This window comes from Rhinatrema bivittatum, chromosome 2 (genome assembly GCF_901001135.1).
Source record: "Rhinatrema bivittatum chromosome 2, aRhiBiv1.1, whole genome shotgun sequence".
NCBI classification, from domain to species: Eukaryota; Metazoa; Chordata; class Amphibia; order Gymnophiona; family Rhinatrematidae; genus Rhinatrema; species Rhinatrema bivittatum.
Genome location: NC_042616.1, coordinates 190,469,578 through 190,491,408, shown reverse-complemented (window position 1 = coordinate 190,491,408; position 21,831 = coordinate 190,469,578). Strand labels below are relative to the sequence as shown.

Genomic DNA, 21,831 nt, shown 5'->3' with positions numbered 1-21,831 from the left:
TAAAGACTAAAAAAAAACCCCAGGGGATCTTGTGAGACCCCCCCCCCCCCCCCCCCATCCCAACTGCCTGCCATCTGTACAGGCAGCCTCAAGGCACTAAAACAAAAAAAGATAAAATGAAATTCATGCAGCAAAGGCCCCCTCCCACCTTCCTAACCCCAACCTTTTGAAGCATGTTTATCCCACAACCTCCAAACCTCCCTGTCCCTGCCTTAGCAGCCACCCCCTGATCCCTGCACAACCATACCCTAGTGGCCTAGTGGAGCCTGGGCTGCCTCCTCAGCTGAGGGCCATGTGCTGTCTGAGGACACTGGCACCAATCGACTACAGATTGACTTAGGCCCCTATCACATGAGGCGGGAGGAGGGGTTGGAGGCTGGGGGGGGGGGGTCAACATTTTCAAAGGAGTGGGTTTGGATAGGGGAAGGGGCATTTGCCATGTGATTTTTTCTGAATTTTAGTGCTTTGGGGCTGCCTCTAGAGGTGATGTGTGCATGTGTGTGTGTGATGCATATAGGGAAAAATAACCTATTTACACAATGTTAAGTTTCATATTGGAGTTACCACCCAGGAAAAGGATCTGGCCATCATATATGATATTACTTTGAAATTGTCGGCTCAGTGTGCTGTGGCAGTCAAAAAAGCCAACAAAAAATTAGGAATTATTAGGAAGGGAATGGCAAATAAAATTGAGGATTTCCTAATGACTCTTTGTCGCTCCATGGTGAGACTGCACCTTGAATACTGTGTGCAGTTCTGATCGCTGCATCTCAAAAAAGATATAGTTGCACTGGAGAAAGTACAGAGAAGGGCAACCAAAATGATAATGGCATGGAGCGTTTCTCCTATGAGGAAAGGCTAAAGAGGTTATCGCTGTTATTGTGGAGAAGAGACTGCTAAGTTAGGGATATGATAGAGGTCTACAAAATCATGAAAGGACTTGAACGGGTAAATGTGAATGTTGCGCTCGCCAGTCACAGATGGCTGCGCCCTCTATTGCTCACCTTTTTTCTACCTGACTCAGTTCATTTCGGGAAGATGCTGCCTCTGCTTCTCCTCACTCTACCCTCCGGTGTCCCTGGTCCGGCATGGGCGATTGCGTTCACCATCTTTCTCCAGGAGTCACCTAGGGCACGCACGTGTGCGCAACCCTGTCATGGCGGGAACCTCAGGGGCATCCCCATGCATGACATCATTAGCTCTGGTATTTAATCTCTGCTCACGATTCCTTCTACTAGTTAGCAAGGAATCCTCTATGCTGATCTCTCCAGGTTACCAGACGCTCCTACTCTGTGTACTCTCGCTCCAGGACGACTTAGGTACCCGCTTCACAGGGGCATTGCCTCACTCCTCCTTACCCTCCGGGGTTACCTCCTACCAACTAGGACAACTAAGGTACCCGCTCCTCGGGGGCCTTGCCGTGCTCCTACCTACCCTTTGGGGTTGCCTACTCAATATCAGGACGCCTACAGTACCTGCTCCTCGGGGGCCTTGTTTGTCTGGGATCTCCGCTCCTCGGGGGTTCCTTTCTACTTCAACTATCAGCATCAGAGTGAGAATTGCCTCTACTGTTCTATCTCTGCATTGTCTCATCACTCTCTCCATAGATCCTCAGCCTACCCCGCACCGTGGACCACTACCGGATCTATTGGCTTCTCCATCTAAGCTTTGGTTCTCGGCCTACCCCACTTCGTGGACCACTACCGGACCCTTCTCCCTCTTGGAACCTGGTGAGACTGTGGAACTGCCTTTTCCACCCTGCAATCTATGTTATAGTTGGTGAGGTTTGGGTGGACCCTTGGACACTGTGGCAGCTGACCACACACATGGGGGGAAGTCTCGTGAGGGGCCACAGGTCAGGCTCAGTTCTGGACACACAAATACAGATAGTTCTTTATTTAGACAGTTTGAGAAACCACCAGAGGTGGCAGAAGTGAGTAGATGATGTAGATGATGTAGATGATGTAGCCCAGCTGGACTAGTATTCCCCAGGGCTCTGGAACAGCGGTTCCTCCGGTAGCAGTGCTGTAGTGGAGAGAACTGAGAAAGTGAGAAAAATAGACATTCACAGAATTCCAAATATGGAGAAGCCCTGACATAGGGAGAGCTGGCCCTCGAGGAGCGAGTACCAGATCCCTGGAGGCAGAGAGACTTGTTGGCAAAGTACTCACACAGCGGTTCCACATAAGAGATGGCACTGGAGCTGGAACAGAGGCAGGCCCTCGAGGAGTGAGTACCTGGTTCCAGGGAGACAGCTCTGAGGAGTAGATGATAGTAGTACTCACTGATGGTGCCTGTAGCGAATTCTTCCAAGTAGAAAAGGAGATGGATGCAGGCAGTGGGTCAGGGAACATGGGCCCTCGAAGAGCGAGTACCGGTTACTTGACAGCGACCTGAAATAAACAAAGAGGCCCCCGAGGAGCGGGTACCCCATTAGCAGAAAGAGTCCAGTGGAAGTTGGAAGGCAGAGTAGCTGGGTACGCAGAGCGAATCCCATCCGTAAGATTACCCTTGCTAACTCAACAGCTAGCAATAAACAATAGGCTTAAATATCCGGGCAGCGTGATGTCATCACAGGGGGACGCCCCTGAGGAACGCGCCAATGAGGAAATAAGAATATGGGCCGCGCGGCACGTGCGCCCTAAGGTACCTGGAGAGCATGGCAGGAGGCAGCGCCCAAGCCGGTCCGGGGATGCCGGAGAGGACAGCAGACGGATGCCGCGGCAGCCAGGCATCCATGAAGAGCAGGAGGAGTCGCAGAAAAGGAAAGGTAGGCAGAGTGAAGCTGTCGGGCAGCGACGGTCGCAACAATCTACTGACGGAACATTATCATCTGGTTCCTCCTCTCCTGGCTGGAGTCATCACCCGTTCCTCGGGTTACTAATTATGTTGCAGTACAATAAAGCTAATTCTCTGTGTCCATCTCTGCCTTGAGCTAGCCTATTGCTGCAAGTCCGATGACCATTTTAGTAGTTGTCCTCTGGACTGACTCTATTCGATTTATATCCTTTTGGTTTCCTTAACTGTATTCAATATTTCGAATAAGATCTCACCAGAGACATATACAGAGGCAATATTACCTCCTTTTTCCTGCCAGCTATTCCTCTTGGTTTTTGCTGTTACCTTATCTATCTGTTGGCCACCTTAAAGTCATCAGATATGGTTATGTGCAGATCCTGCTTCTGTTTTGGCACAGAACGTCACCCCTACACTGAATTGCTTCCTTGTATTTTTTGCAACCCAAATGCATAACCCTGAACTTTTTAGCATTAAATCTTTGCTTCCAAACTCCAGAGCATTCCTCCTGTTTTTCTGGATCCCTCTTTATGTTTTTGATGCCTTCCAGGGTATATATCCTGTTGCAGATTTTGGTATCATCTGCAAAAAGGGAAACCTTTTCCAACAGCACTTCCTCAATATTGCTTGCAAAAATGTTAAACAGAACTAGAATGAGGACTGATCCCTTTGGTGCACCACTGGTAAACCCCTTCTCTCATAGTAAAAGGGTTTGTTTGTTTTTTTGTCTCCCACTTATGTCAGTTGAAGCATTTCCTTTTTCAAATTTAAGAAAAAAAAGTTGCAGGGACCCTTTTCATGTCTCAGCTGTAACTAGAAATTAAACCATAAGTATGTGCTATTGTATATTCACCTTAGCTGGCAGAGAAAGTACAATTAATTAATAATTGTTCCTTTACTGGCTTACAGGAATATCTTAGTTTTCCCTAGTTGGTGTTTTTACAGCCATCTCAGTGTCATCAGTCCTACTATATGGTTATCAAAGCTGTACTGAAGACCAAAATATAGTTCAGAAAGCTGTGCTGAAAGCATATCCGGCTAACAGCCCGATACTGTAAAACCGCGGGAGAGCGGACGAACGCCCGCTCTCCCGGCGCACGCACCGGCCCTTCGCCGGTGCGAGCTATCCAGTATGTAAATTAGGCGACGCGGTGCAAACGAGGGAAAGGAGGCGCTAGGGACACTAGCGCGTCCCTAGCGCCTCCTTTTGGCCTGGAGCGGCGGCTGTCAGCAGGTTTGACAGCCGACGCTCAATTTTGCCGGCGTCGGTTCTCGAGCCCGCTGACAGCCACGGGCTCGGAAACCGGACGCCGGCAAAATTGAGCGTCCGGTTTTCGGCCCGACAGCCGTGGGCCGAATTCAAATTTTTTTTTTTTTTTTTTACTTTTTTTTACTTTTGGGGACCTCCGACTTAATATCGCTATGATATTAAGTCGGAGGGTGCACAGAAAAGCAGTTTTTACTGCTTTTCTGTGCACTTTCCTGGCGCCGGAAGAAATTAGCGCCGACCTTTGGGTCGGCGCTAATTTCTTAGAGTAAAATGTGCGGCTTGGCTGCACATTTTACTTACTGGATCCCGCGCGCATACCTAATAGCGCCCTCAACATGCATTTGCATGTTGAGGGCGCTATTAGGTGCCGCGGGTGGGCCTCGTGTTTTCCTCCCCTTACTGAATAAGGGGTAAGGGAAAACACGCGTCCAGAGCAGGCTGACAGTGCGCTCCGACGGAGCACACTTTACTGTATCGACCTGTAAGTAACTTATCCAGCCAAGCTACAAGGGATATTCAGTGGAACAACAATGCCGTGAATATCCATGGACAAATCATTACTTAAAAAGCAGCAGGGTAGGTGATCCAGTGAAGACATGAGGAAGTAACAAACAGATGGACGCCACAAGAGCGTCTTTTTCAAACTTTAATCAAGGAGACGTAAAAAATCAAGTATAATTGCCCAAATCATTACTTAGCCAGATAAGTTATATCCAGCTAAGTTAGACCAGCTGTATGGCTGGTCTAACTTATCCAATTAACTTAACTGGATAATAGCGAATATTGCTACTTTTCTGGTTAAGTTAACCGGATAAGTAGCGCCACCATGATCTGCCCACTGCCCGCCCACTTTTTATGCAGCTAAATGATAGCTGGATAAGTCACTTACCCAGCTGTTTAACAGCTACTAATATACCCAGATATGCAGCAGCTCACTAGACAGCCGGATAAATACTACTTATCCATCTATTGAGCACTGAACATGATTTGAATATGCCACCCAATGTGTCAGTGTATACAGTCAAAAAGAGTCGATGATGCTAAACATTTAGAGGGTCATTTTCAAAGGAACTTTACCTGCAGAAATGGACCTTTAAAAAAATTGTGTGACCGATCCATGCACAAAATTCATTGCATACATAGGGAAAGGTAGGATAGGTTTAGTGGGTGAGGAGGAGAGGGGAAGAGGGAGGAAGTGTAGGTAGGGGGTTAGGGAAGTTCCCTCCTAGTCTGCTCCTTAATTGCAGTGGACTGGAAGGGAACTGAGGAAGGCCCAATTACGTCGCCGCACGTATTTTATGAAAATTTGTCGTCCCCCCTCTTCGTGCACCTCCCGCACATATGCACCGGATTTTAAAATCTGGTGCACATGTGTGTGCAGTCATCCGATTTTATAACATGTGTGTGCTGGCGCGCGCATGTTATAGAATCGGCATGTCCATGTACGTGCACTGGGAACCTTGCACACATGGACACGCACGCTGCTTTGAAAATCTACCCCACAATTTTTTTCTAGAAAACTACATGCACCAAACAGCAGGTGTAATTACTGTGTTTAGTTTGCTGGGATAATTTTCAAAGCGGACTTAAGCACGTAAGTCTGCTGTGAAAACTGAATTAATGTGCAGATTTCAAGGTTCAGTTACAAAACTACCCTTTTAAACAGGATGGCTTCTGTTGCATGCATCATGCACAGGACATTGAAGAGAGTCTAATATCCCTTGCACAGACCTGAATATCTTCTATTGCAGCCTGAAAAAAAAATGCTTGGGGCTGAATATTTTCAGATGTTCTGCCATTTACATAGCTCTTGAACTTTATGGAATACACGCCAAAGTGTTCTTCTGATGTCAGCAGCTGATCTGATTCTTTTCTGGCTTTCTTTGATGAATTTCCCATCAAGGATTTTTTTTTCTTTCTAGTAAAATCCAGAATTTATTGATATTTGTTTTTGCCATAGTTGTTCAGGATCTAAAGAAGGAAAAATATTATATTTAAAATGAACAAAGCTGTTTGGAATGATCCAGATGCCCTTGTACCAAGGCTGGGGGAAAAATCCAGCCTTCTTTTCTTCATTCCCACTAGTCTTTTTTTTAAATAATCGTTAGGACCTTTATTAGCTTAAATCAAAGAATGAATGTAAATCCCAATCCCCATCTCAGTTCCACTTCCCCAGAACACCGATTTCATGTCACATAAAAGCATGCAGAAAATCGGGTTACGCACATACTATTATGTGCACAATGCCCACCCCTGTACAATTTTCTAACAAGCTATTTATGTGCTTAAACCTGTACTTAAACACCTTTTAAAATTAGCCCCATAATGGAGGCCTTCTTAGGCACACAGTTTAAACACTGAATTTTATAATTTGCTTCTCTTGGAAAGGTTCATGATCATTTTGAGATACAGCTGGATACACAAGCCTCATGGCTACTGTTAGGTTGACCACATTTAATCTGTAAAATAATTCTCCTAGCATTTATATACTTCAAATAAGTTATTTGCTTGTTCACTGTTTCTTTCGTTGGCAGTACAGACAGGCATCCACTGGAACTTTCCTAGGAATAATTAAATACATAAGTGGCCAGAAGGAAGACACCTAACAGGAGCCAACAATCTGAACATGATTTTTCCTCGGTATTTTACTCTCACTGTTAGACAGATCATTTTAAAGGAGAGATTAGGATGACCTAATTTTGGCAGTAAGCCCAGCCAAGGCATAAATGTTAAACTAGCCCCACTCAAGAGCAAGATCCAGTAGCAGTCAGCTTATCATGGACTTTTTTTTTTTTCCCCTTCAAGTTATTCTCAGCAGTCTGCATAACTCGGGTTTACTAGGCAGGCAACTTTCACGTTCTGTTTTTTTTTTTTTTTCCCGGGAGTCGGAATATTTTTAAGTGGTGAGCAGCGAGATCTCTCATTCGGAGGTAAAGTAGATCCTCAGAAGCCCAGCGCCCTGCTGTTCCCTATGTGCCCGGGCCGGCCGGGGACCGCGGGTCTCTGCCTGCACCGTGCCCCGGAGCCTCGACCTGCGTCTGCCCCCCCCGGACGCGTCCAGCTTCCAGCAGGTAATGCACTCCGAGCGGAGCCAGCCACCTGTCCCGCTCCACCGACACTGCAAATAAAGCGCGCAGGCCCCCGGGGCGCGGAGAGATCCGTGGGCAATGAGAGGCCGCCGAGAGCGCCCTCCCCCGGGCCCCCGACCACTCCAGGAGGAGGAAGGGGGCGGGGAGGCAGCTGCATTGCGGCTGGAGCGGGGGGCGAGTGGCAGGGAGGGCAGGAGCGGCTCTGCCCGGTCACCAGGAGCCCCGAGCAGGATTCCCGCCCCTGATCCTGCCGCTCTCCCTTCTTCCTGGGCTTGGCTGTGCGCTCACCACGAGAGATTTCTTTTCTGTGTCAGTTCAAAGAAGGGATCCCGCAGGTCTCTTTGCTCCGGGACCATGGAGGATTCAGGGAGGGACTATAGCATAGCCGGTTTTTTTTTTTTGTTTTTTTTTTAAGTAAAGTGTCACCCAGGAAGCGAAATGTAAATTAATTTGTAATTCCTTCTCCCCCGCCACCCCTCCCCTGAACTCCAGACCTTCAGATTATGTAGAATTTGATTTTAGGGGCTACTAAGCAAGCACAGGCCACTGCATCACATCATCGTTAACATCTTACTGAGTTACAATCTTTTCCCTGTTCCACAGTACAGACTTTTCATCTGGCGCTATAAAATGTTCATGAACTGCCTACTCTGGTGTTTGTACTTCCTGTACTAAAGCTTGTATATGAAGACTTTTGTGAATGTTAGCTAAGAAGGACAACAAATTTTCTTGCAAGGTTTACAGTGATATAACTAGAGCTAGTCTAGAATAACAGATGCTAACCTTTCTGGAGCATTCTGGAGCACAGTTTTGTTGAAGGATTGATGACTGTCAGCAAAAATATAACTTGCAAATCAAGTGAACATGGCATGGAATTAATGAAGGGAATTTTCTTTTGTAATCTCATGGTCTACTTTTACAGTATGATTTATTTTATTGGACAAATACTACCAGTTCACTGGTTTGTGATGACAAAGGATAATAAGTAAATATTAAGTAAATATTATCAAAACTTAACTAGATATGATTGCACAGAACCTCTTATGTTTGTGTGATATGTTTTCACCTAGTAGATGTATTGAAAATTGCATTTGCAGGTTTAATACCCACATCCATCTGCACAAAGTTCATCCTTTACTTTAATTCTAGTGTAGGAAGCAGTGTATTCTGGGAAATTTGTCTTCATTATGTGTGACCTCTGCATTTTAGACAGCAAATCTCAGCTAAGCTTGTATATCCCTGTTACCTGTCTCTCTGTCATCTCATAGAGGGGGGGATGCAATAAAGTGCACCCAGCCCAGTGCACATGTTAACGAGTGGTTGGACATCATTTTGGACATGCTAGACTAACCCCCAATGCAATAAGGGGAACAGCGAATTCAAAACACATGCCCAAACAGAAACGTAGCTGATAGTGCTTGTCGCATGAAAATTCCATGTAGATGAGGCTATTAGCAATTACCCCCCAATGCAGAAAACTGCTGGGCACCCAATGCACTTTTTAATGTGACAAAATTAACTCTAGCCCCGGAGCTAAGTCAATCCGTGAGTCAAGGGCTCATTACAAATTAAAAAATATTGTCCTCTGTGGCTCCTCCTACTTAGTATCATTGCGGTACTTAAATCTACTGCTTGTGGTGTTTAAGAATAAAAGTTTGATGTAAAAAAAAAAATTCTGGATGCACATCGTACACACATAGTATGAACGCTCCAGGCTGATTTTGCCCTTTGCTATTGTGCGTGTTTATTGTGTGGGTATATGGGGCAATATCGACCTCAAGCAGGATAAAATGGATGCTTGTTTTGAGCACCCATTGCAATTGTGGGAGCACAGCCTTGTCTCCTGGGCACCCGATTCAATTGCGCACTAGGGACGTATAATTCTTCTCTAGCGTGCATGTTTTAATGTAACAGCTTATTAATATATTGCATTGACTCCAGAATTTTGGTTATGTAATTTAATGAAGAGATTTATTTATTTATTTGAAGTCTTTTCTATACCGTCGTTTGGTGGGGACCGTCACAACGGTTTACATTAAGGCACATAAAAGTAATGATGCTACAATTTGTCGTTTACATAGGTGCCATAAGGTTCGGTAACATAGTTTGTTATCAATGTTCGTTGTTAAATGTGAAATGTGGCGATAGTTTGCGAATACATTAGAGTCAGCATTATGGTTTTTTTTTTTTTAATTGGACAAATAACTGCACGCTTCAGGTAGTCTGGGACATGACCTTCGACAAAAGACGTGTTCACTAGTTTTGTTATAAATTCAATTGTATCAAATTTTATTGCTTTTAATATGATTGTAGAATATGGGTTCAAAGAACAGGTGGAAGAATTCATAGTGGAGATAGAATCTAGAATAGTTTCTTCTGTAATGGTTTCAAATTTAGACCAATGGAGATTATCAGGACAGAATGTATCATCAATTGATGTTAGAGGATTTTTTATTGAGTTTCTCATATTATTTACTTTTTCAATAAAAATGCATGTGGATTGATTTGCTAGTGTTCCATTTTCATTTGGAGTTGAGAGTTGACAGGAACTTGACAGTGGTTTAATTATCTGGTTTATAGAGTGAAATAGTTCAGCTGGTTTGTTTAGTGAAGCTGTAATTTTGGAATAAATATATAGGGGTAGATTTTCAAATAAGGTGCGTTGGCGTACTTTTGTTGGCGCTCCAGGCGCAAACAAAAGTACGCAGGATTTTAGTAGATACGCGCGGAGCCGCGCATATCCGCTAAAATCCTGGATCGGCGCGCGCGCGGCTATCAATTACGTATAGCCGGCGCGCGCCGAGCCGCGCAGCCTACCCCCGTTCCCTCCAAGGCCGCTCCGAAATCGGAGCGGCCTTGGAGGGAATCCTCTAATGTCCTCCCCTCACCTTCCCCTCCCTTCCCCTACCTAACCCACCCGCCCGGCCCTGTCTAAACCCCCCCCTTACCTTTGTCGGGGGATTTACGCCTCCCGGAGGGAGACGTGAATCCCCGCGCGCCAGCGGGCCAGTTGCGCGCCGGGACGCGACCTGGGGGCGGGTATGGAGGGCGCGGCCACGCCCCCGGACCGCCCCGGGCCGTAACCATGCCCCCTGACCCGCCCCCAAAACGCTGCCGACACGCCCCCTAAACGCCGCGACGACTGGGCCCGCCCCCGACACGCCCCCCTCGGAGAACCCCGGGACTTACGCGAGTCCCGGGGTCTGCGCGCGCCGGTGAGCCTATGTAAAATAGGCTCACCGGCGCGCAGGGCCCTGCTCGCCTAAATCCGCCCGGATTTGGGCGGATTTAGGCGAGCAGGGCTCTTAAAATCCGCCCCATTGTTTTTTTGGTAGTCGCGGTGATATTTTGATATTCTTGGAGGTAGTTTTTATTAGCTATTAAATTTTTTTGGGTGGGTTGATGTCACCATTTCCGTTCAAGTTGTCTTAATTTCTGTTTTTTTATTCCAAGTTCATTAGTATACCAGGGGGCATAATGTTCATGTGTTTGTCAGGATTTTAAATTTGATGCACTAGCATATGGGCAACCAGTGAAGCTCTGCTAGAGTTGGAGAGATGTGCACATGTAATGGCGTCCCAGAGACCAAATGGGCTTCAGAGTTCTCGATGGCCTGTATGGCCTGCAGTGTAAAGTGAGCTAATCCTGGGTAGAGGGAATTGCAGTAGTCTAGAAATGTTAGAATTGTGTGACAAGAAAGAAATCAGAGATGTTTAAGAGTGGTTTAATAGTGTGAAGTATTTGAAGTTTAAAAAAAAGTTATGGACTAGTGACTGTATTTGTGGGTGCAGAGTAAGAAAGTAGAATCTAGGAGGAAACCTAAATCTTGAGTTTCAGATTTGATTTGAATGCTAATGTCTTTAAAAGAGAAGTTGGTGAGGATGGAATCAGTCTCAGGCTGTGAAAGAAAAAGTATCTCAGTTTTACTAAGATTTACTAAGATTTAGTACAAGGCTGTTACATGATAACCAATCACTGATCTGTGAAAAACAGCAAATGTTTGTTGAATGAAGCAGAAAATGTAAAAGTGATAGGGAATTTTTTTTTTTATGTCATTGGCATACACTTTGAAGGAGATATCAAGCTGAGAGAGAATGTGGCAAAGAGGGAGGAGGTAAATATTGAATAGTATAAGAGAGTGAGGAGCCTTGAGGGACCCCTATAATAAGAGGTACAGTAGAGGAGGATGAGTAAGATTAGTTTGGTCATCGCATCTCAAAAAAAGGTTATAGTTGCACTGGAGAAAATACAGAGAAGGGCAACCAAAATGATAAAGGGCACGTAACAACTCCCCTATGAGGAAAAGCTAAAGAGGTTAGAGCTGTTAAGCTTGGAGAAGAGATGGCTGAGGGGGGATATGATAGAGGTCTTTAAAATCATGAGAGGTCTAGAATGGGTAAATGTGAATCAGTTATTTACTCTTTCGGATAATAGAAGGACTAGGGGGCACTCCATGAAGTTAGCATGTAGCACATTTAAAACTAATCGGAGAAAATTCTTTTTCACTCAACACACAATTAAGCTCTGGAATTTGTTGCCAGAAGATGTGGTTAGTGCAGTTAGTGTAGCTGGGTTTAAAAAGGTTTGGATAAATTCATGAAGGAGAAGTCCATAAATTGCTATTGATCAAGTTGCTTAGAGCAGTGATTCTCAACCTTTTTTGTATCAGGACACACCTGAGAGATGATGCTCACATGCATGACACGCTGACCACATGACCATTATGGGACTTAATATAAGCATATGCTCTGCATCCACAGGAGTCTCCCACTTCCTAACAATGGGTGCAGAGCAGAACTAAGACATTTCCCTATACAACTCACCAAACAAAAAATATATTCTGATTCTGGTCTCATCTTAACAGAATCACAAACTCCCTCTACTACCAGGTGCATTGTGAAATAATACAAACAAACCCCACTCTGTACACATCTTATCAAACCTGCCATACCTCAGCAGCACTAACTCCAAGAAATGAAACAGCAATAGCCCTACCCATGAAAAGGCAGCAGTTCACCACCAGTGCAATACAATATTGAGAAAATACAAGAAATAAGGCTGATACAAACCTCTAGGAAACTGCCTCATCTCAGTCACATACACACAGGACACAGACAGACCTGCCTTCATCTAATATAGAATAAAAGACCACAACTTACAAATATGGAAACAAAACCTGGAATGAAAACCCCAAGACCACCTTCTGCATGCAGCACAAAACTGGAGACTAGAAACAAAAATATTTCCTCCTACACTAAGCAAACTTCAAAGAGAGAAGAAATGCATATTCTCAAAACTGACATAGTTTGTCCCTTGTACCCAGTCACTCCCCTCCATGTCCCCATCACCTCTCACTTCTTCCAAATGCTCAATCATCCCTTCATATGCGCATATCCCTGTCCAACATTCCTGACATCCCCCACCCCACATCCCCTGTGCTCCCTCTCTCCCCTGTTCATCTCTTTTTTGCCCTTCCCTACCCAGAAAACCTCTGGCCACTTCTTTTCTACTCCTTCCTGCTCAGCATCCCCAACTCCCCTCTCCCTTAACCCAGCAGTCTCACACCTCCATCTCTCTCTCCTCTTCGACCTCTCTTCCCTGCCCAGCAGCCCCCAACCCCTACCCCCCTCTACCTCTCCCTGCCCAGCAACCTCAGGCTCCTTTTCCCCACTCCTTCCTATACAGCAGACTCATGACTCCCTATCTTCCCATGCCTTCCTGCACAGTACATTTCCCCCTTGTCCTGGCTCCTAGCCAGAAGAAAAGTCTTCAGTCCAAACCAGGATCTCCCTCCCTCTTTATCAGCAGCAAATGAGGGCAGGGAGCACTGAGGAGAGGAAGATGAGGCAGCAGCAGCAGCAGATCTACAGAGCATGAATCTTTCTCCCTTATGCTTCTGCTTTCACATCTAGGCCCCATGGGGCCTAGATGTGAAAGCAGAAGCTTCGCTGCCAGACCAGGCAGAAGAAGATAGTTGGTGTCCTGCTGGGCCCATATGAACAGGAGTTGGTGATATCTCGCTCTGATCTGGGTGAAGGAGGAGGGAACAACTTCCCACTGGTCAGGAAGAGGAGAAGGAAGCAAGAGTAGCTTCCTGTCATACCTTATAAGAAAGAAGTCAACCAAATCCTGCCCATATTGATGAGGAAAGATCTGTCTTCTTCTGGCTCTGCAACATACCTCCTGGGACTTTGTGACACACTAGTGTGTCCCAACACAACTGTTGAGAACCGCTGGCTTAGAGAATAGCCACTGCTATTACTGGCATCAGGAGCATGGGATCTACTTAGTGTTTGTGTAAAGCCAGGTACTTGTTGCCTGGATTGGCCACTGTTGGAAATAGGAGGCTGGGCTTGATGGACCCTTGGTCTGACCCAGTATGGCAATTTCTTATTTATTTATTTATTTAGAACTTTTCTATACCGACTTTCCAATAACAGAATTACTGATCAATTCGGTTTACATTCTGAACAATAACAGTGACAAGTAAATGTCTTACAAGGAACAGGTAGAAGTAACTTGGAAATAAATATATGGGGTTATAAGCTGAAGTGAAATGAGATGAGATGAGACACCAGCATTGAGGCGGCAGCAGGATGAGATGAGAAGAGATGAGATTTCAGCATCAGGAGAAGAGATGAGATCTGATGAGGAGACAGCAGCAGGACTGAGACTGGAGACCACAGCAAGGAGGCTGGAGTACGGGCAGAGCATTGAGGAGGGCATTAAATGTAAGCAGCAGGACAACATTGGCAGACAGTAGACCATCCCCTTCAGCAAGCTGGTCCAGTAGCTTTGTATTAAGGACTGGCCAAGTAGACGTCTTCCATTTAGCCAAAACAGGAACTCTATAATGAAGATAGGCCCAGCAGGCTTATTCCATCTAGTCAGCACAGGAACTCTGTACCGAGGCCCAGCCAGTCTTGTTTCCACAAGTCTTGTTACCTGCCGGTATATGCCACCACTTCTGCAGCATCATAGCCCTTTGCCATGCCATGGCTTGCCACTTGTGGGCAGCATACCTTTGGGGGGCCTCTCCCTGGGGCATCTTTTGGGCCAGGGAATGCTGTGGGGCATGGAGTCCTGGGATACTGGGGAAGGCACAGGTAGAGGCTCTGGCATGCGTTGGAGAATGAGGGTTAAGACAATGGTCAGGTTGTTAATGGATTTGCCACTGTGGTGAGATTTTGCATGTGGGCTGCTGTCTGATTGTGCAGGACCTGGGTCTGAGTGTTGACAGCCCTCTTCAGGTGCACTATCCCTGCCCATATTTAGTGGAGGTGTACACACTAAGTCTCCTTTTCAGCCAGTCCAGCTGCTCATGCATTGAGGGCTCTGTTGGTGTTGGTGCTGGTGCTGTGCTGGGTGTGGTTGGAGCTGCTGTTTGGGCCTCCAAACATGGCATGATAGGACTGGTGGGCTGCTCCAGATTGGTGCCTGCTGCCTGCTGTTGGTGACATGGTGTGCTGGAGATAGGAGGTGCTGGATCAACTGCCTCCCACTGAAGGTTTGGGTCGTCCATAAAGCTGGATATGTTGAGGCTTACATTGAGTGGGCTGGCTGAGCCAAGGGGTGCCAGCATTTGCATCTGCTGAGAAGGCTGGTGCTGCTGCTCCTCCTCTTCCTCCTACTGAACTGAGTCTGTATTCATCAGTAAGGGGCAACGGAAAATGGCTGCAGTGCTGCTGATCCCTGGGGCTTGACTGCTGGTCCCTGGGACTTGATGGCTGGGACCAGCAGAGTCCAGAGTGAGAGCTGCGGAAATAAAGAAGAAGACATATGTACCAATGCTAAGAAGTACACATGTACTGTTTGACATAGGATGTGCACGTTGCATTAATCAATGTGAGTATCTTTTTCCAAATGATGTGGACAACTGTAGCATTCTTGCGATTTACAAATGAGGTGAACTTACCGGCTCTGGCTTGCATGGTATCCAGCTGTTCATCCCTTCCCTTGAGGATATTCAGTCTCAGCTGTTGTATGACGTGCTTCTCCATTGGATTTAGTAAGATGGGACAGGAGGCTTCTCCACCAGTCTGACGTTTATACTTCTTGTGGTTGCCACCTTGCTTTTCAGTTGGGCCTTGAAGTTGCGGTACCTGTGGGCCACCTGCTCTGCAATCCATTTCACGCCGCTGCGCTCGGATACAGTCTGGGCAATGATGTACCAGATCTGGCCCTTGGCTGCTCTCAATGTCTTGACTGCATGGTTGCTGAACAGCATTGTATAATTCTCTGTGGTCCCTGCAATGATAATTTCATTGTCCTCTATGCTGAACTTCAAAGCCTTCAGATGAGTGCTCCCTGCTGCCTGAACAAGGTGCCACTTCTGCTTCCAGAGAGGTGTCTTCCCTTTCCTCACTCTTGCTTCCACTCCTCTCCCCTCCCCTCTCCCCTCCTTTCCCTCTTCACCTGCCCTACCAACTCCATCCCCTCTGCCCTCTCTGTCTATCCCTAGCCTGCCATCCTCCTCCCTCCATACTCACCTACCTGTCCCCTTTCCCCTCCCGCTGTCAGCTTTTGGCCGGTGGGGATTCTCTTTCCTACACATCTCTCTCACTCCTCCTCAGTTGGCACACAACAGCTGACAAGGTGTTCAAGAAGGCTGCAAGTAGACAGAGGTGCATAATCATGAGGCTGCATAGTGGACAAGTGATGTGCATCCTCTTAGTAGCTATACCTGTCACCTATAATCTGCTGGAGCTAAGTGGCCCTTATTCTATGGACCCATTACTTATGCTGCTACATAGGAGTGGATCATTTGTTGGCCTAATCGGGCAGTGGGTACATAAAGCAGAAAAAGACACAAGTGAGGGGGGGGGGGGGCCTTGTGTGGCAGGCTCAAGGTCTACTTCCTAGGATAAGTTATTCAGATAAGTGCTGTAGTTGGCAAGTGTCTCTAAAAAGATAACCTCTCATAGGGGTGCTGGCAGGCCTCCACCCACCCCTTGCCCCCAGGAATCATCAACACACTGGTACAGAATACTCCCCCACCCTTTTATCAGGAGGACCTGATAGTAGCTGCCATGAGTTTGCCAGAGGTCCTCCCACTTCCTTACATCTCTGCATCCCCAAATTCAATGGATATCATCTAACATCCCCCCCCCCAAAAAAAAAAAAAGACATAGCCTCCCTGCTAGCTAAATTTCTTCCAAACGGGCACACACCCCAAATACCAGTAGAAATAGCCCCACTCCAGTTCCTGGGTGGGAGAGCATCAGGATCAGGGGCGGGGGGGGGGGGGGGTGCTGGTGAATACCACAGGCAGTGTTAGACCAAGGTGGAATATTAGGTTACAAAGTAGAGATGTGAATTGGAACCGGAATCGGTTCTGATTCTGGTTCCGATTCACATCGTTAATTTTTTTTCGTGCGGCCCGATCGCGGTTTTGTTTATCGGCTGTGCACGAGCCGATAAACAAAAATCCCACCCTCGACCCTTTAAAACTAATCCCTCAGCTTCCCCCACCCTCCCAAAACCCCCCCCAAAACTTTTTTACAAGTACCTGGTGGTACAGTGGAAGTCCCGGGAGCGATCTCCCGCTCTCGGGCCGTCGGCTGCCACTAATAAAAATGGCGCCAATGGCCCTTTGCCCTTACCATGTGACAGGGTATCCGTGCCATTGGCCAGCCTCTGTCACATGGTAGGAGCACTGGATGGCCCGCGCCATTTTTAAAGATGGCGCCGGCCGTCCATTACTCCTACCATGTGACAGGTAAGTGATATTTTCAATCGTCAGAAGCACGATTCACATCCCTATTACAAAGTGTGATGCCATTTTCCCCTCATCCTACACATTCACATAGCAGAGGCATCCATCATAAAGAGTGGAAGCACAGGCTTGCTAGTGTCTCAAGCCAGTGTGTGCCAACTGTGTACACACACAGTGCATGCTTTGGTGTATGCATTGGGTGGTAAGGAAGGAAACAATGAGCCCTACACCACCCCCAGACACCTATATAGACAGAGGCTAACACAGCACGTCATTCACATAGACCCATATAGGTAGTGTATCATTATTTGGTACAGACTTCCTCCAGCACTCAGGTTACCTACCCAGTCCCAATTGTGATGTTGTTGGACAGTTTGTCTTCAACCATCTATGATGTATGTGCCAAGCTTGTCCCTACCTGCTGTGATATCCTCTGAGTCATTACTCCTCACAGAATATTCTCTACTCCTGGCAGCATGACAGATATCTGTTCAAGGCATACATGATAACTAACATGTATGAGTTACAGACAGGGGCCCCTCCAGCCCTCAGGTGGACCTAAATGCTAGTATTTCTACATAACCACACTGAAACTGAACAAGCCATAATGCCTACCAGATGATACCTCTGGGAGTAGTTGGCCTATACATTTTGCACAGTGCCAAGCTTTGGATAGAGGTTGGTTGTGGGCTCATGAGGTCATGGCCTGACATCCCCTTCTTTACCATTAATGCTGTGCACAGACTTGATAATTGAGAGACTATCAACACACCTGCCTTGTTCTGGTTATGCACAATGTTCAAAATGCTCAAACACCAGAGGAGATGCATCCTAGAGAACATCTACTTTGCTGTAAGGGCCACTAGTCATTCCAGTCATGTGGACAAGAAAGGTCCTCAGACCAGAATCTACCTGAAAGGTGGTGACTCTTCTTGGAAGTTTCGCATTCTGCAAGCTTACTTACCTTGGAATCTGGAGCCTAGGTGCTTTAAGGCTGGCCACAGAAAGGATAAGGAGTGTAACAGCTACCATCAATTTTAAGAAACCATCTACTCTGCCTATTTTGGATGTACCTACAGAAATTAGAACAACATGACTAGCTTTGAGCTACACAGGCTAAGGGTCAAACAGCACCCTCACATCTCTATATTTCCCAGTGGTTACCTGTGAAATGTCAAGCTAGGTCCAGAGCTTAAAACACGGCTTTGCCTTAGGTTGAATGAGGGGAACCTTTTGTTAGGTGTCATGTGGGTGCTGTAATATTCATCACCCAACTTACTCTGACCTATCCATTTCAGAGATGACTTTCCAAAACATGTGAAGGCATGATAGCATTCTATTACCAAGACAGTTTTCAGATACTCAGCCCAGCACCCTTGTCTAGCCTCCCCAAGCAGCTAACAGAACCACATGTCAGCCCAAGGGCCAAGGCCCTCATCATCTGTACATGACAGTTGACAGGTTGCTTATCTAGTAGGGATGTGCAGAGGAACCACATACGTTACATTCGGTATTCGTATTCGTGGGGGGCAGATACGTTGCATTCGGCAAGAGGGGACCCCGATCCGTTCATGCGTTCCATTCTTATTCGTTTCCCGGCTAAAATTTATTTATTTATTTATTTATTTATTTATTTATTTATTTATTTAACAACTTTTTAATATACCGACGTTCGTATGGCACATCACGCCGGTTTACAAGTAACTCAAGTAAAGGAAATGTAAATGTAATAAACTACAACCCCCCCACCCTCCTGACCTCCACAAGACTTGCCAAAACTTCCTGGTGGTCCAGCGGGGGTCCAGGAGCCATCTACTGCACTCATGCCGTCGGCTGCCGGTATTCAAAATGGCACCGATAGCCTTTGACCTTACTATGTCACAGGGGCTACCGGTGCCATTGGTCGGCCCCTGTCACATGGTAGGAGCAATGGACGGCCGGCGCCATCTTGTGCTCCTACCATGTGACAGGGGCCGACCAATGGCACCAGTAGCCCCTGTGATATAGTAAGGACAAAGGCTATCGGCGCCATTTTGAATACTGGCAGTCGACGGCCTGAGTGCCAGAGATGGCTCCCGGACCTCCGCTGGACCACCAGGGAGTTTTGGCAAGTCTTGGGGGGGTCAGGAGGGTGGGGGTTTTGTTTAAATTTGCTCCTTTAGATGGTCGAATAATTCGGTGGATTCGTTGTATTCGTGGGAATCGCGATACGTTTTGCTTCCCCACGAATACAACGAATATGGCCCTATACGTTGCGGATTGCCAATACGTTGCAAATGAATGCACACCCCTATTATCTAGTTGTAGCAGGACCTGCGGTGAATGTTTGTGTCCAAACTCAATGACCTATGTAGCTTGCAAAGACCTGTGAGAAGTTAGGCATTGCCACTATCTTTGACATGTGATTTCTAAAAGGCTTTAAGTGAAGGGCTGCTAGTTCAGCACTCTGATGTCAGTACTGACTCTGAAACAGCTGAGGCAATGCTGTCATCAGTGTGTTTGCAGGCCCATGTGACACAATGCATCCTATGTACAGGTGCATATCTTCACATGCACATGGATGTCAGCTAGGGAATTTGGCTGTCAAATGGCATTTCTGTGATTGATACCTTAAACCTGTAAATATAGGCTGTGCCCTATGCAGCTGAGCTACTTGTGATTTATACGATTTCTAGATCAGTTGGGCTCGATGTTCAAGGCCCTGCTGGAGTTTTTCCATACCTATGCCACTATCTCACCCACCCGTGAGGCTTAGGACAGAGTTCAAGGTGTGGGGGCTACCAAGCAAGCTATGTATACTGTGTTGCCAGTCCTACACGAACACTATTGTGAGACACGGCAGTTTTAGACTCACTATTAGAAAACATTAGGCATGCCACATGTCTTTGGTGTAATCTTTACTATGCGTAATCTTTTTTACTAACAAGCAAAGTAGCAATGTATGATGCTTTACCGAAGCTGGCTGCCAGTCAGCGTGGTGTCCTTGGCTTCTGTAGGTGGATATGGGGGATCCTCGGGTAGATCTGGAAGTACGTCTATTGGGATATCCTGGCGCTGAGCGAGATTATGGAATACATAGCACAGCAGCACTATCTCCACTACTCTGAGTGGGGCCGTACATTAAAGCTTCCCTCCCCCGTTTTGTCCAAACAGCATGCATAGGTAGAACATAAGGCCTCCCTGTACCTTGACTCCGCCAGCATGTTGGGAATAACCATGGGGGTGAGAAGCCAGGTCTGCAACCGTATCCCAAATCTCCTGTGGCAAAGAGAGAAGGGGTGCATAATTCACACCACTGTGACTTTCTGATATCACTGACAATCCATATCGTGCTCAGACAGTAGAAGCTAAGGTCTAGTTTAGCATGAGCCTTAAAGCCTTTTCCCCAAATTAAAGTCCATGGTGCCTTTTTCTGTGACACTATATGAACAGTATAGCACAGGGATGGCAAACTCCAGTCTTCGAGTGCCACAGACAGGCCAGGTTTTCAGGATATCCACAATGAATATGCATGAGAAAGATTTGCATGCACTGCCTCCATTGTACTGTCCCCAGTGTTTGTGGCACTTGAGGACTGGAGTTTGCCATTCCTGATATCACACTTGCTTATGTTGTGTCAGATTTTCCAGAATGGGAAACTGCATCTGGAATTCCTACCAAATGTGTGCACGTCGCTTACTAGAGGGTTATCGCTACCCGTTTGTAGCACTCTTCTAACACTGAAGCTGTACATGACAGCTACTACACGTCACAGCAGCAAAACAGTCACCTGGTAGTGTGCTTGTGGAAGTCCCTGGCTGTTCTGCAGCATGTCCTCTAGAGATACAAATTTGTCTGACCTGACACAGTGAATATATTAGGCCCTAAATGCGCAGGCTGCAGCTTCCGTTTTACCAATGTGATGGTCAAAACAATCCGTGGCCGACATCCTGGCAGACTGATCCCTAACTGGGCACACCTGATCTGGGAGACCTTGCAGTGTGGACACTAAAAAGTTGTGATTAACAAGTAAGATTTCACTGCTCCAAATGGGAGGATTAGAAAAGCCTATTGTTTTAAGTGAACCCGTAGAATGTATGCATTGTGGCCGGTCAGCCACAAAGCTTTGTGGCAAGTGCATTGTTTGGGCACAGAACATTAGCAGGCCTCCCCAGCATGGAGTGAAAAAGCCAGGCCCTGGCACGCTTGCTTGTAGACCTAACTGTACGAGCCACTTGTCATGTACCCGATGCTGTCACATCCCCCACAGACTCCCCGTGACCATGCAATTGACTGGAAAGACATAGCCGGAGAGGAAATAGAGAAAAAAAAAAGTGTCTTACCTACAAACCAACCATCACTGTAGAGGCTGTCCTCAAAATTTTCAAACAAGGCCGATGGCCTAAGTATAAAGGAATTGTGCGTGGCTCCCGGGTACCTGGCCTCCACGTCTAGGATGCACAGTTGAGCATCACAGACCACTTGAATGTTGATGAAGTGGAAGAGCTTTTTGTTGCGGTAGATCTTCTCCCTGTAACAGGGGTGGGATGATGGCTATGATAGCTCCCAGAACATTCGGAAAGCTGGCAATGGCTTAAAAGCCTCTCTTCAATTTAATCAAAGTCCTGTCTGTCATAAGGGAATGCTATGTAGCGATTAATGCGGTCACATATGACTGTTATCACCTGGCCAGAAAGTGGGAAAAAGAGGTTTGGGACCCTGCCACGATGACCCCTACTGTAGTTTGGAAGGATCTGGATGCCATGAAATTCAGGGTAGGCAATAGTTTGCTGAGGCCCGGTATAGCGTGGGACCTTTCTGTGTCTGGATCCAGACCCCACTGATTTCTTCATATAATTCCAGGATAGCCTGAGAGCTGAGGTGATACCTGCTAACCACATATTCTTCTGGCAGGCCCAGCAATGTGATTCTGGGAGGAAAGATATGCTCCCTATATCTGCACCATGCCCGCCTCGGTGGCA

The 21,831-nt window shown here is 46.7% G+C and overlaps 1 long non-coding RNA gene across 1 annotated transcript in view; it reads left to right on the top strand.

Annotated features, from left to right (window-relative positions):
• Nucleotides 1-6,943: 6,943 nt before the first annotated feature.
• Nucleotides 6,944-21,831, top strand: part of LOC115086073 — a 203,729-nt gene continuing 188,841 nt past the window's right edge. The window contains exon 1 of the long non-coding RNA XR_003855057.1: nt 6,944-7,137. This is a non-coding gene — a long non-coding RNA (uncharacterized LOC115086073). The remainder of the gene's footprint in view (nt 7,138-21,831) is intronic.